Below are 14,784 nucleotides of genomic sequence, written 5' to 3' on the forward strand. Positions count from 1 at the left end.
TATAAATGCAGAACATAGGCAAGTGTGTAGCAAAACCAGAGTAGTATTAATGGGGGATTTTAACTTTTAACATAGATTGGGAGAGGCAGACACACAGCTGTTAGAAAGATAGTGAATTTCTAGACTGTGTCCGGGCTAGTTTCCTACAACAATATGTTCTGAGTGCAACAAGGGTCAAGCAATATTGGATTTAGTAATGAGTAATGAGCCAGTCTAATTAATAACCTAATTGTGTGTAAACATTATCAAACAATGATCATAACAGATTGAGTTCAATGTTGCATTTGAAAGAAGATAGCATGAATCAGCTATAAGAGTTTTAGATTTAGGTAAGGCCAACCTTAATGAGATGAGACTGAGACTGTCCATAGTAAAGTGGGAAAATCTGCTCATGGGTAAAACAACTGAAAAATAGTGGAGAATGTTTAAAGAAACATTTAACACAATACAAAGCCAGTTTATACCACTGAGAAGGAAAAGCTCCACAGAAAAACAGACATGGACAACTAAAGAGATAAGGGACAGCATAAAACTAAAAGAAAGGGCTTACAAAACTACAAGAAAAAAGCACAGATTCTGCTGAATGGGAAAGATACAAAGACCAGCATAGGACCACGAAGCAGCTTATAAGAGCTATTAAAAGGGATTATGAAAGGAAACTCGCCAGGGACATCAAAATCAATAAGAAGAAATTTTATAGTTGTATAAGAGAAAGGAGCAATGTTAACCCACTAAAGACTGAAAGTGGCGATATTGTCAATAACTGTGGGGAAATGGAGACATGTTGACAATGCTGACAGTACAAAAGGAGGATATTTTGCTGAAAGTCTCAGGGAAGTTAATAGTGAATCAAGAGCAGGGACTGAATAAAATGAATGCAAGTAGAACATCGGTAATGAGGAAATGAATGGAATTAAAGAGTGACAAATTCCCAGTACCTGATGGTTTCCATTCAAGGGTGTTCAAGGAAGTGGGGGAGCACTTTGTAAATGTCCTAACTATAATCTTTTAGAATTCTCTAAGTACAAGAGTCGTCTCTCTGATTTGGAAAATTGCACAACACTCTCCTTTTTAAGAAGACCGAAAGAGGAACACTAGGGAAATGCAGACCAGTTAGCTAACATCTGTGGTGGGAAATTGTTGGAGTCTTTAATCAAGAATCGGGTAACTGAATATCTTGAACATTTTCAGTTAATCAGGGAGAGTCAGTATGTGAATTCATGACAGGTAGGTCACCTGACAAACCTCATTGAATTTTTTGAAGCGGTAGCTAAGATAGTGGACAAGGGAATGTCTCAGTAACGTTCATATGAACTTCCTGATGGCATTTAATAAAATCCCACATAAAACACTGTTAAGTAAAGTAGAAGCCCATGGAACTGAGGGACCATTACTGACACGGCTGGGAAATTGGTTGAGTGGCGCAGAAAGTAGGGAAAATGGGTAAATACTCACATTGTCAGGATGTGACCAGTGGTGTCCTAAAAGGATCTGTGTTAGGGCTTCAATTGTTCACATTATTTATTAATAGCTCCAAAAATGCTATAGAAAGTCATATATCCAAAGTTGATGATGACAATGTTAGGGAGCATTATAGACAGTATAGGTGATAGTGTAAAATTACAAAGGGATATTGATAGACTGGCAAAACTGGCAGATGGAGTTCAATGCAAGAAAGTGCGAGTATTCATTTTAGACTGAGAAAGGATAGGTCAGGTACTTTCTAGATGTTATGATGTTAAATGCCGTGTCTGTCGAAAGAAACTTGAGGTTCAGGTAGATAGATCTTTAAAATGTCACAAGCAGGTGCAGAAAATAATCAAGAAAGCTACAGGATTTCTGGCCTTCATATCAAGACAATTGGAGTGATGAGGATGCAGAGGTTATGCTGCAGTTATACAAAACCCTGGTTAGATCCCACTTGGAGTACTGTGAATAGATCTGGGCATCACACCTTAGGAAGGATATATTGGCCTTGAAAAGAGTGCAATGTAGGTTTTCAACATTTAAGTTATGAGAAGAGATTATGCAAATTAGGCCTGTCTTCTCTAGAATTTACAAGGCTAATGGGTGATCTGATCAAAATCTTAAAGATATTAACATGAAAGGACAGGGTAGACAAAGATAAACTGTTTCCACTGGTTGAGATTCTAGAACCAGGGACACAGTCTGAGAATTAGGGCCAGGCCATTCAAGAAAATGTTAGGAAGCACCTACTCACCTAGGAAATGTTAGGAAGCATCTACTCACAAAGGGTGGTAGGAGTTTGGAACTCAGTTCCACAAATGGCAGCTGTTAATCAGTTGTTAATTTTACGTCCGAGATTGCTTAACAACGATTTATCTAAGATATTAAGGGATATGGGCCAAAGGAAGGTACATGGAGTTAGGCCACAGATCAGTCATGATCTCTTTCAATGGTGAAACAGGCTCAAGGTTTTGAATAGTCAACTGCTGTTCCTATGTACTCAAAACAGATAGTGTGAACACAAGCTGCAAGATAGCAGCTGTGCTATTTCATTGTTTTAAAAGCTTTCAAGCCTGTTAATTTCATTAGTCAATGACACTGTACCCTCACCTTGTTGACCTTGCTGTGTTCTACAGTTTGGGAACCTAAGGTCTGGCTGTTTGAAGCCAGAATTCTTAGTTAAAACCTCAATTAATTGGTCATTGTTCCAACAGCACCATGGATGTTTCTGTCAACTCCAAATGCACACACCAGGAAAACCTGGAACTGGACAGAATCTGCCTTGTTTCTGTCAATCCAGAACTTTTGGAGAATTTAAACCTTGACTGAATTCCAAAGTGATCCACCTTGGCAGTTAAAGTCTGCCCTTTGCATCTTGTGTGGTTCTGTTCGAGACTTTGTTTGCTTTATGTTAAAAGAGGAATTGGAACATTCTGCAGCCACCCGATGCCACAAGACTCCACATTTCTAAACAAAAACAAACTTTCTATAATGGATGAGAAAAGTTACGCAAAGTAACACTATTAACTTAGACAGCATTCAAAGACTTAAGTGGTAAACTCATTTCTACGTTTTACTCCCTGCCCCTCCCCTCACGAATCCTTTGTATCCTAAAAGAATTTTGACATTTCATTCACTTTTCTGAGACTAACTCAAAGGCATGCTGCAGACTCTGGAAGTCACCTCTTTCTTCCACTTTCCAACTATTCTGTGAGGCATGTCATTTTGTGGGGATTCTTCCATTAACTTTTGGCTAAACAATCCTCCAATTTTTCTGAGACCTCATGAATGTGGAATCTTCATTTTAGGTGTGAGCTTCACTGCCTTTTTGCATGTACATTCAGACATCAGGAAAACACTGCTTCCTAATAATTTCTACAGCTTTTGTATAGTTGCTTGTCCTACAGCTGAATCCTTGCAAAGGGTTCTTCTCTGCCTGTACCAAGCTGATTCACCTGACTGCTTTTTGCCTTTCTGAGGACCCCTTCTGCCTCTAGCTGCATATTAGACAAATCTTCCAGCAATTTTTTCCTGTCAAAATGTAAGCTGAGTTTGAGTCCCACTGCATTCCACGCCATGAATGATAGAATTAATGTTGTCTCCGGACATTTGACTAACAAGCATCGCCTGTTGGCTTGCTCAATCCAGTGAACAACTACATACAGCCGAACAAAATAGCTACTGCTTTGAGAAGCAAACAGCTTTATTAAATAAAAGAATCTTCTAACTCTCCACTGCCCAATTCGTTGACAATGCAACATGCTTTCAAATGGCTTAAATAAAACTATAGACTAATTATGAGATAGTAGGACCTGCCGATGCTGGAGAATCTGAGATAACAAGGTGTAGAGCTGAATGAACACAGCAGGCCAAGCAGCACCAGAGGAGCAGGAAAGCTGACATTTCAGGTCTGGACCCTTCTTCAGAAATGGGGGAGGGGAAGGAGGCTCTGAAATAAATAGAGAGAGGGCGGAGTCGATGATGGAAGGTGGATAAAGGAGCAGATAGGTGGAGAGAAGACCCTTCTATCACCGTCCCCCCTCTCTATTTATTTCAGAGCCCCCTTCCCCTCCCCCATTTCTGAAGAAGGGTCCAGACCCAAAACATCAGCGTTCCTGCTCCTCTGATGCTGCTTGGCCTGCTGTGTTCATTCAGCTCTACACCTTGTTATCTCTTATAGACTAATTATTTTGCCTTTAGTGGAACTGACTCTGTGACCCATAATTCCTATCCCTAATGAGGTTTTACGACCCATTCGCCTGAATTACTAGATTTTAGTTATGGAAAAGAAGTAGTAGGTTCTAGTGGTAGGTACAGAAATGGGGTATTTAATCAGTGTAAACAGAGTCTGGAAGATAAAAGCAAGTCATCCCTTAAATGCAATAAAACTCAAGTTTGAATTGCATTTACATTGGAATTATTTAGCAACTTCTCGACTAGATGCCCCTTTTTATTCACAGTTAAAACTTTAATTCCTAAAGGAAAGTGATTTTCTAAAGCACCCAAGTTATGAATGAGATCATTGCCACAAAACAACTTAAGTGTTGATTATATTGTATTATTGCTCAGTAATGGCATTTTTAGCTCTGCCTCTGAGGGTGAAATCCCACTCCAGAAATTTGAGCACAGAATCTCACTGACACTTTGGTGCAGTGCTGTCTTTGTAATGAGAGGCCTGCTGCCTTGGGTGATATAAAAGATCCCGTGGCACTAATTATAGAAGAACTGAGAAGTTTGCTAGCCTATTGGTCTGAATTTTGAGAAATAGTTATATTTACTTCCCTGAAATTAAAGCACGGCATCCTCTATTTTTGTCAAAAGTAAACTGTCTGTAAATTAGGTTTGATTTTTCCCACAAAGGAGTGTTTTAAAGTAAAACCATTGTTGATCTTTATTTGAGACACAGACTGTCAAAGGTCTTCCGTCAAAGGAACTTTAAAGTTATACATAATTATAAAAGTTTCTAGCACTCGATATAATTTGGAAGTTGTATTTTTCTGATGAAGGGTCTAGGCCCGAAACGTCAGCCTCTCTGCTCCTATGATGCTGCTTGGCCTGCTGTGTTCGTCCAGCCCTGCACCTTGTTGTCTCGGATTCTCCAGCATCTGCAGTTCCTACTATCTCATGTACTTAAAGTGTTGCCTTTGTTTTCGAATTGCACTTGTACTTGTTGAATCATGGAAATTATTTCAACTGCTTGTGTGTATTCATGTACTGCAGGTTCCTGGGTATTTTCCTGCACACGGATCTAAATTGATAACACCTGCTCCTCATCTCCATTCCATACCGTGTCATACATCAAGCACCACAATATTAAATAAAACATGCACTACAACAGTGATAACATTTCGGAAGTGTAATAAAAACAAAGAACTGCGCATGCTGGAAATCTGAAATGAAGACAGAAATTGCAGGTCTGGCAGCATCTGAGAGAGAGAAACAGAGTTAATGTTTCAAGTCCAGTGACCCTTTGCTAGAACCGAAAAAAAGCTGATGGGGGGGGGGGGGGGCAGTGAATAGAATACTTGAAGTGAGAGAAAAGGTTGAGTCAAACAGATTGCTGGTTGAAGAATATCATGCTCCCAGCACAGGCAACCCATTTTCAACAATTTACACTTCTTGTTAGCACCCTACCCAGCGTTTATCCTTCAGTTTATCATTAGCAATGTCTTTGTTTGCCTATCCTTTCTCTCTCTCTTGCATGCTGTCTCATTTGCATGCTCTGTCTCTCTCTAGTTCTTTCTTTCTCCCTTGGCACTGTCTCCGTGTACTCTGTTTACTGCCCACTTACCCCCACCCCACACTCCGTCTTCAGTATAAATATCATCCTTTCCTAGCTATTTTTAGTCACTGACGAACAGTCACTGGACTGAAAACGTTTACTCTGTTTCTCTCTCTACAGATGCTGCCAGACCTGCTGAGTTTCTCCAGGACTTTGTTTTTGTTTCACACTTCAGAAGTGCTTAATTGACAGTAAAGTGTTTGGGCATGTCCTCAGCTTTGGGAAGGTGTCACATAAACGTAAGGTTTGTTCATTTTTCCTTTCTTACTTACTCTGCAAAGCTTCTCTTAGAAACAGTGCTGATGCTTTAACAACCCAAGGTCAGGTTGTACAGAGAGGTGCCGTGTAGACCTTTCTTTAAATAGCACTTAGATATGTTTTCAGCTTAAAGGAAGAAACTTCCAGCTTGAAGAAATGTTTCTAATTCTTGTACTGTAATTTCAATGAATGTGAAATAGCCTAATATAGTCTGAAATTACCCCAGTCACATGGGAGTACATAATGCTGCATAAATGGTGAAAGGAGCAGTAAGGAGCTCTGTGCATTTGCACATTTGCAGCGGCCACTGAAACATTATCAGGGATGCATGCAGTTATTCCCATGCAGCTGTCAGGATGTAGCCATTCTTTGACTCAGGCCTCAGCTTTTCTGAATTGGTAGTGACGAGCTTCAAAGGCATGCAAAGGAAGGGGTGGAGAGAATGAATATTGAAGGTGGTGGATAGGATACATTTTAACGATGTTGCTTTGCCTTGGATGATGTCAAGTTTCTTGAGAATTAGAGCTGCATTCTTCCAGATAAGAAGAGAGTTTTGTATTATAGCCCTGACGTGTAACCTATAGATAGTGGACGGGCTCTGGGGAGTCAGGCGTTGTAAGGGGTTAGATAATTTTCCTTTAAGCTGTGAACTTAAAAGGACTTTGAACTGCTATGCAGCTGAAACACCAGGTGAGTTTTACAACTTGGGGATAAAAAAAACAGGTACATACATTTTTTAAGTGTGATAGGTAATGTTGCTTTTTGAAGCAGTGAAATTGTTACTTTGAGACAAAGTGGGACCAAGAAAGGAAGAAAGACTGTCTAATACCACTCCTTTTATTGGTTAAGCTGCAGTTTGCTACAAATCTGTTGGTGCAGGGCAGCCAGAGACTTCTAGAGTCAGCAAACTGAAAACATCTTTCTCTCTCTCTCAAACACACACACTCACACACACCCTCTCTCTCCATGTGGTGAAAAAACTGAAAAATCAAGTTAGATTAAAAAAATCTTAGAAGAAAAGACCTAGATCCACCAGATCAGCTATTGAACTGTAGAATGACCATCAGTTTACAAATAATGGCATGTTATTGTGTTACAAATTGAAAGGATTGTGAGAGAAAATTTAACTCATTTTGTGATCTGGACTTTTGATCTTGAGAATTTTAATTCCGTGTCTATTTTTATTCCACCCATAGTAGGTGTCAAATGATCTATCTTTCGCCTGTCTTAGTTGGGAATGTGTGTGTGGCTGTATTTGGGATTTTAAAGGTCTACAGTTTAAATTGCATAATAGTGGATTAGTTATTCTTCCTTTTGTCTTCCACATGTTAAGGTTGAGTGTTAGATAAATATTTTCAGTTGATGACCAAAACATGATGTGAATTGCTTTTGTCATGAATGGCAGGCAGTCTGACAAATTGTTCCTTTTGGCAGTCTTAGGACTTTATACATTTTGTGTTGGCTTGTGGACCCCCACAGGATACAATTATTGGGGCACTCTTCCCAGTTAAATGGTGAGAAATATTCAGGGTCTTGCTCCTGAATGCTTGAATGAGGGCAACATAACATTATATGTTGAGTTAGGATTATTGGCTATTGATAAAAGGACAGACACCAAGTTCTTCATACTAAAATCTCATTGGAAACAATCAATGCGATTCTGTATTTGGAAGAGATATCCCTGATGGATTCACAGGAATTAACAAAAGCCAGACTGATAGAACTGGCAAATTAGGGATTGCCTATCTGAATGAAGAAGGCGGAAGTAATTGTAATATTGGCAAAACATCTGGGATAGGTGGAAATAAAGAAACAAGGTACACTGTGAGTTACTTCAGTTAGCAAGGACTAACTTACAGTTAGAGCAGCTTGAGCAAGAAAATGAATTGAGACGGCTTGAGCTAGATAAAGAAAGAACAATGGAATTGAAAAATGCATGAGATGAAGATGAAAGAAACATGACCATTCTTTCCTCCCTGAAATTCAAGTTCAAGAGAAAGCATTTAAAAGTCTGGAACAAGAGATTCAGAAGGGAGACAAAGACGAAGACAGGGAATAGAAGAAAGAATACTGGCTTTAAATGATTTACTTTAAAAATAGACTTGAGATGCCAAAGAAGTTGAGCAAGTCCTTGTCATAATCTAAAGTCCAGAAAGGAAATGTTTAATTTTATATAGGCCCTCCAAGAATTTCAGGAAAAAGGTGTGGAAGTTTGATGGAAGGTGCCATTGAAAATAGAATCATTTTGTTGCTGATTGAGAGTGATGTGTGATAATTGTCTAAATTAGATTTGTTTGATTTTTTTTTGTGGACAGGACATACAGGGCAATTTTTCTATATTGTTATGTAGACGTCTGTACAGTATTGTAGCTGCACTCCTACAGCTTGGCTAAATACATAGCCAGTTCTGCAGAACAAGTCTTCATTTTACATTCAGGATGTTGTCAGGGCTTGGCTCTGTGCATCACATGTCACTCCTGCTACTGAGCATGCATATACCCCTGTGTTGTAGCTGGGTTCTCTTTAAATCAGCCTGCTGTGTCTACATCAAACCTCCTGAGTTTACCTTATGTCCTTAGTTGAAGGACTCCAGTGCCAGTGGACCACTAATTAGTTGCCTTGTTCAAAGTAGTGTCACAAATCCAGGTCACAACTCTGGAATGAAAATCCAGCTGCCCTTTGTTCCTCCTTTCAAGTACCTTTGGAGATTTACTATATTAAAGGTGCTGTAGAAATGCAAGTTGTTGTTAAGGCACCCCACTTTGAATAAATTTTCTATTTAATGCTGCATTTCTTATTTCCTATTCCCTCACTCTATGTGAACGCTGATGCATTTCAAAAATATTTATGTAACAACTATATTTTGTTAATGCTGTAGAGCAGCTATGTTTATCTTGCACATACAGAATTAGATGGATATTCAACGAGAAAGAGGTGTTTTACTTCAATGTGTCTGTTGGTATTTGCATCATAGAGTTATACAGCATGGAAACAGACCCTTCAGTCCAACTCATCCACGCTGACCAGATATCCTAAACTGATCTATTTAGCTTGAGTAATCCAAAACTAATCGCAATATCCAGCTCTCCCCCGCAGTTCTGCATTTTACACTCTTGCCATGAAAAGTACAGAGATCTATTTCTCAAGTGCTCTCTCTTGCAAAGCATTTCAGACTGTAAAATCTTCATGTAAAAAAAATTCTCATTTCATTTGGTGATAATTTTGAACAGGCAATCTCTCATCTCTATCAGCGGAAATAATATTTCTTTTAACAGTATTAAAAATAATCAAAATTAAGAAAAAACCAAGAGTTTCTTGCAGACTTCTGTGCTTCTGCGGAAGTACATGGGAAATATATCCAATTGTCAGTCTGGCTGAGCAATAGCACTATTGGCAGCTAAACATTGTGTAGTTATTGGCAAATATCCCCACTTCTGACTTTATGATGGAGGGAAGGTCATTGATGAAGCAGCTCAGGATGGTTGGGCCGACGACACTAACCTGAGGACCTCCTGCAGAGATGCCCTGGAGCTGAGATGACTGACCTCCAACAACCACAGCCATTTTCCTATGTGCCAGGTATGACTCCAACCAACAAAAAGTTTTCCCCCAATTCCCACTGACTCCAGTTTTGCAAGGGCTTCTCAATGCCATACTCTGTCACAAGCGACCTCGTGTCAAGAGTACTAACTGTCACTTCACCTCTGGAATTCAGCTTTTTTGTCCATGTTTGAACCAAGGCTGTAATGAAGTCAGGAGTTGAGTGGCCCTAGTAGAACCCAAACTGGGTGTCACTGAACAGATGTTGCTTGATAGCACTGTTGATGACACCTTCCATCATTTTACTGATGATCGAGAGTAGACAGATGGGGTGGTAATTGGCCGGGTTGGATTTATCCTTCTTTTTGCGTACAGGACAAATCTGAGCACTTTTCCACATTGACATCTACCCAACAATGTTGTAACTGTACTGGAAGAGCTTGGCTAGAGGAGCAGCAGGTTCTGGAGCACAAGTCTTCAGTACTATTGGTGGAATGTTGTAGGGGCCCATAGCCTTTGCAGAATCCAGTGTCTCCAACCATTTCTTGATATCATATGCAGTGAGTCAAATTGGCTGAAGACTGGCATTTGTGATGCTGGCGACCTCCAGAGGAGGCCAAGATGGATCATCCACTTGGCATTTCTGGCTGAAGTTTATTGTGAATGCTTCAACCTTATCTTTTGTACTGATGCGCTGGCCTTCCCCATCGTTGGGAATTGGGATCTTTTCGAAGCCTCCTCCTGCAGTGCGTTGTTTGATTGTCCAGCACATTTCATGACTGTATGTGGCAGGACTGCACAGCCTAGCTTTGATACGTTTGTTGTTCAGTTGCTTAGCTCTATATACCACTTGCTGTTTAGGCTGTTTGGCAAGCAAATAGTTCTGTTTTATAGCTTCATCAGGTTGACAACTCATTTTCATGTATGCCAGGGTGCTGCTCTTGGCTGTCCTCCTGTACTCTTTATTGAACCAAGGTTGATTCCCCTGGCTTGATGGTAATAGTAGAGTAAGGGTTATGCTGGGCTAAGAGGTTTCCAGTTGTGTAGGAGTATGATTCTGCTGCTGCTATTTGCAACAGCACTTCATTGATGTCCAGTCTGGAGTTGCAAGACCTGTTTAAAGTCTCTCTTACTCAGCACAGTGTAGTGCCACACAACACAATGCAAGGTATCTCAATGTGAAGCTGGGACCCACTCTTACTGATACTCTCATGGACAAATGCATCTGTAGCAAGTAGCTTGTTGAGGATGAGATAAAGTATGTTTTTCTCTTTTGCTGGTTTCTCATTGCCTGCTACAGAACTAGCCTAGCAGCGTTTAGGACTTAATCATCTTGATCAGTAGCGCTGCTGCCAAGCCATTCTTGGTGGTGGACATTGAAATCCTGCACCCCTCAGTGCTTTGAATTAATGCTATATGATGTTATGGATTTGCAAATCCATGTTGAGAACTGCCAAGACAATTCCCTTCTAGTGGGGCAGAACACACCCAGGGATGGTGATGTCTGGGACATTGTCTGTAAGGTATCAGTCTGTGAGTATGACTATGGCAGGGTTTTTTTTTGACTTGTCTGTGAGACAGCTGTCCCAATTTTGGCACCAGCCAGATGCTAGTAAGGAGGACTCTGCAGGGTTAACAGGGCTTCCTACTGTCCTTTCCAGTGTCTTGATCGATGCCAGGTGGTCCATTTGGTTTAATTCCTTTTTTTGTTGAGACTTTCTATTGATTGTTATAACTGAATGGCTTAATAAGCGTCTCAGAGGGCAGTTGAGAGCCAATAACATTGCTGTGGGTTTGGAGTCACATGTAGAAACCAGAACAAGTAAGGATGACCTTTCTTAAAGGACATTAGTGAATCAAGTGGGTTTTTCCGACATATGACAATGGGTTTGTGGTCTTCATTTGACTGTAATTCATTTTAAAAATCAGAAATTAAAAATAAAAAATGAATTCAGCTACTACCATCCGCATTGGTAGGATTCAAACCCGGGTTACTGGAACATTACTTGGACTGTTTGGATTGCTAGTTCAGTGGTAAAACCACCCCAACATCACATCCTCACTGCAATAGGCTCAAGTCTTTCTAAAACTATATATTGACTGTTGTTTGCACATTTTCTACTTACCCTGTCTTATTATTGGCAATCTGACTGCAAAAACCTCCTGTCCTCCCTGGGTGTAGACTTTTATATAAAATTAGTTTTCAGTAAGTTCTATGAGACCTCCATAATACAGCTTTTTCATGTAAATTAGACAGTGCTTTCACCTTTTTTTCCCTCTATAATCTTAACTCATTGTTTCTTTTCTCATTACATCCTCTCCTTTTTCCTTGTTGTAATGTACTCCGTGATCCAGCCTTCTACACTTTCAATACAATACAATACCATACAGCACAGCAACAGTCCCTTCGGCCCACCAAGCCTGCGCTAATTCTTAATCCTTATTTAGATGCGCTACTTACTGCCAATATGCAGTTTTCACCCCTCTGTTCGCCTCCTGTTCATGTATCTACCAAGATTTGCCTTAAGCGTTGCTAACATGCCTATTTCCACCACCTCCACTGGCAGTGCGTTCCAGGCACCCACCGCCCTTTGGATGAAAAATTTTCTCTGTGTTCCTCCCCAAACTTTCCTTCTCTCACCTTGAACCTGTGCCCTCTTGTAAGTGACCTTTCCATACTGGGGAAAAGCCTCTGACTAACCATCCTATCTATGCCTCTCCTAATTTTGTAGACCTCCATCTGATCATCCCTCAGCCTCCATCTTTCCAGTGAAAACAATCTGAGTTTATCCAACCTCTTCTAATAACTAAAACCCTCCAGACCAGACAACATCCTGGTAAACCTTCTTTGCACCCGCTCCAAAGCATCTACGTCCTTCCGGTAGTGTGGCAACCAGAACTGCATGCAATATTCCAAACGTGGCCTAAATAAAGTTTTATACAGCTGTAACATAACTCGCCAACTTTTATATTCAGTGCCTATGAAGGCAAGCGTGATGTATGCCTTCCTGATCACCTTATCCATCTGTGTTGCCACTTTGAGGGATCTGTGGATCTGTATGCCCAGGTCTGTCTATATGTCCTAAGGGTTCTGCCATTTATTGCATAATTCGCACCTGAATTTGATCTTCCAAAATGCATCACCTCGCATTTGTCTAGATTAAACTCCATCTGCCATTTCTCTGCCCAAATCTGCAATCTATCTGTATCCCACTGTATCATTTGACAAACCTCCTCACTATCTGCATCTCGATTAATTTTGGTGTATCAGTGAGCTGGTGCAGATTCCAAGGAAGAGCAGCAGTGATGAGAGCTTGCTACATCATGTCATTATATGTGCAGTTTTCAGGATTGCTGTGCTGCAGTCCCCAGGAACATCTGGGTTAAGGTTTCCATTTAATTACACATCATATAAATGCATGATTTACTGTAGATGCAATGGGACTAATTTGTCTCCCTTTATTTCTTGTTGGGGGAGGTGTTTATATGTGCTGTTGGTGTTACTCTGAACCACAAGTTTGATTCCCATTCCAGCTGAGACAGACTTGGGGCCTGCCTCCTTGCTATTCCCCCGAGAGTGGTAGGCAATGGCAAGCCATCACTGATGAAAATGGATTGGGATGAACCATCAGCCAACAATGAGCCTGGTTCAGTTACTTTCAGGCAGAGTTTACATCAATGAATTAATGAATTTCATGTGTAGCATTGAAATAACAGTTTCACATGTCCAAATTTGTATTTGACATAAAACTAACTTTTCAAGGTATGAGACCACTGTGATTTCATCCTGAATAAAAGCAATTTGCTTTACTCTCTGCTCAAAAATGTATCCAGAGGGCTAAAATGCAAAGGGGTAAATTTCATGCTTCAGTTATACAAAACCCTGATTGGACTACATCTGCAGTACTATAAACAATTCTGGACACCAGGCCTTGGAAAAGATATATTAGCCTTGGAGAGATTATAGTAAGATGTAGCAGAATGAAACCTGGTTTCTAAAGGTTAATTTGCAGGGTGAGATCACACAAGCTAGGCTCATGCTCCCCGAAATTCAAAAGGTTATAGGATGACTTGATCAAAGTTTTCAATCTCTTAAGTGAAATAATTAGATCATAGGATCCCTACTGTGTGGAAGTAGGCCAATTGGCCTGAGATAGTTGGCCATTTGGCCTAAGATTCACCCTAAGATAGTTGGCAAGAAACCAGTTCTAGTATTATAGAGCAAGACCAGGACTTTTGCAAGGGAAATTGGGAAACAGCTCCATATACAATAGGTGGTAAAGTTTAGAATTCTCTTGAACAGATTGCAGTTGATCCTAGATCAATTATTAATTCTAAAAATAAGACTCTTTAGATTTTTCTTACTCAAAGGTGATGACAGATTTTGAGCAAAATCAGGTATATGGAGTTGGGTCATGGATCAGCCATGATCTCATAGAATGGTGGAACAGGTTGGAAGGTTAAATATCTTACATCTATCTTATATATCCTTTGATTAGATGAAACCTTTTCATACATGTGTTAGCATTGAGCAGAAACTGAACTAGAATGGCCATATAAATACAGTGGCTACAAGAACAGGTGTTCCTTCAGTATTGCTAGGCCACAATCCTGAAAGTCCCTCCCTAACAACTTTGTGGGTCCACCTATACCAAACAGCAGTTCAAAAAGGCTGCTCACCACCATATTCTCATGGGCAACGAAGGATGGGCAATTAATATTGGCCCAGTCAGTGACATCCACGTCCCATTAATGAATTAACAAAGCACAGGTACAGGTCGAGTTAAAGTTTTATGTGGAGTTGCTCAGAATTGCAGTAATTATGCTAGGATACTGGCAATCAGAAATACAGAGGAAGACCTTGGCTGAAATAGCAATCACCTCTTCTGTTTCAGAGACTGACTGACTGACTGACCCGCTGTGTGTTTAATCAATTGAGTAGATTAATCCAAATAATATACATTAGAGATAAATCAACTTGTAAGTAAGAGCAATTAATATATCTAAGCTCTTGCAATAGTGACATCAATCCCTTGCGATCCCTTTTAACTTCAACAAATCCTGATGCTTTCTCAGAACTGAGAGCAAAGAATTACTGAAAATTACTGTATATATATTTGACAATGTCAAATGATTTTCTCTGAGCTGTTAATTATAAGAATATTGCCATGTGACTAACAATTTTGTGACACGTATAGCCCTTCCTCACTGGAATGGCGATTGTTAGATAAAATAAT

The 14,784-nt window shown here is 40.1% G+C and overlaps 1 protein-coding gene across 4 annotated transcripts in view; it reads left to right on the plus strand.

Annotated features, from left to right (window-relative positions):
- hecw2a (HECT, C2 and WW domain containing E3 ubiquitin protein ligase 2a) overlaps nt 1-14,784 on the plus strand; it is a 291,027-nt gene that overhangs the window by 60,804 nt on the left and 215,439 nt on the right. For 2 of the 4 annotated variants that reach the window (XM_048599374.1, XM_048599378.1), the window contains exon 1: nt 6,523-6,697. The exons of the other annotated variants lie outside the window; for them this stretch is intronic. The gene's annotated coding sequence lies outside the window, so the exon portion shown is untranslated. Of the gene's footprint in view, nt 1-6,522; nt 6,698-14,784 lie in introns of those variants that run through there. 4 annotated transcript variants of the gene reach the window in all.

The sequence above is a fragment of the Rhincodon typus genome, chromosome 7, assembly GCF_021869965.1.
Source record: "Rhincodon typus isolate 14 chromosome 7, sRhiTyp1.1, whole genome shotgun sequence".
NCBI lineage: Eukaryota > Metazoa > Chordata > Chondrichthyes > Orectolobiformes > Rhincodontidae > Rhincodon > Rhincodon typus.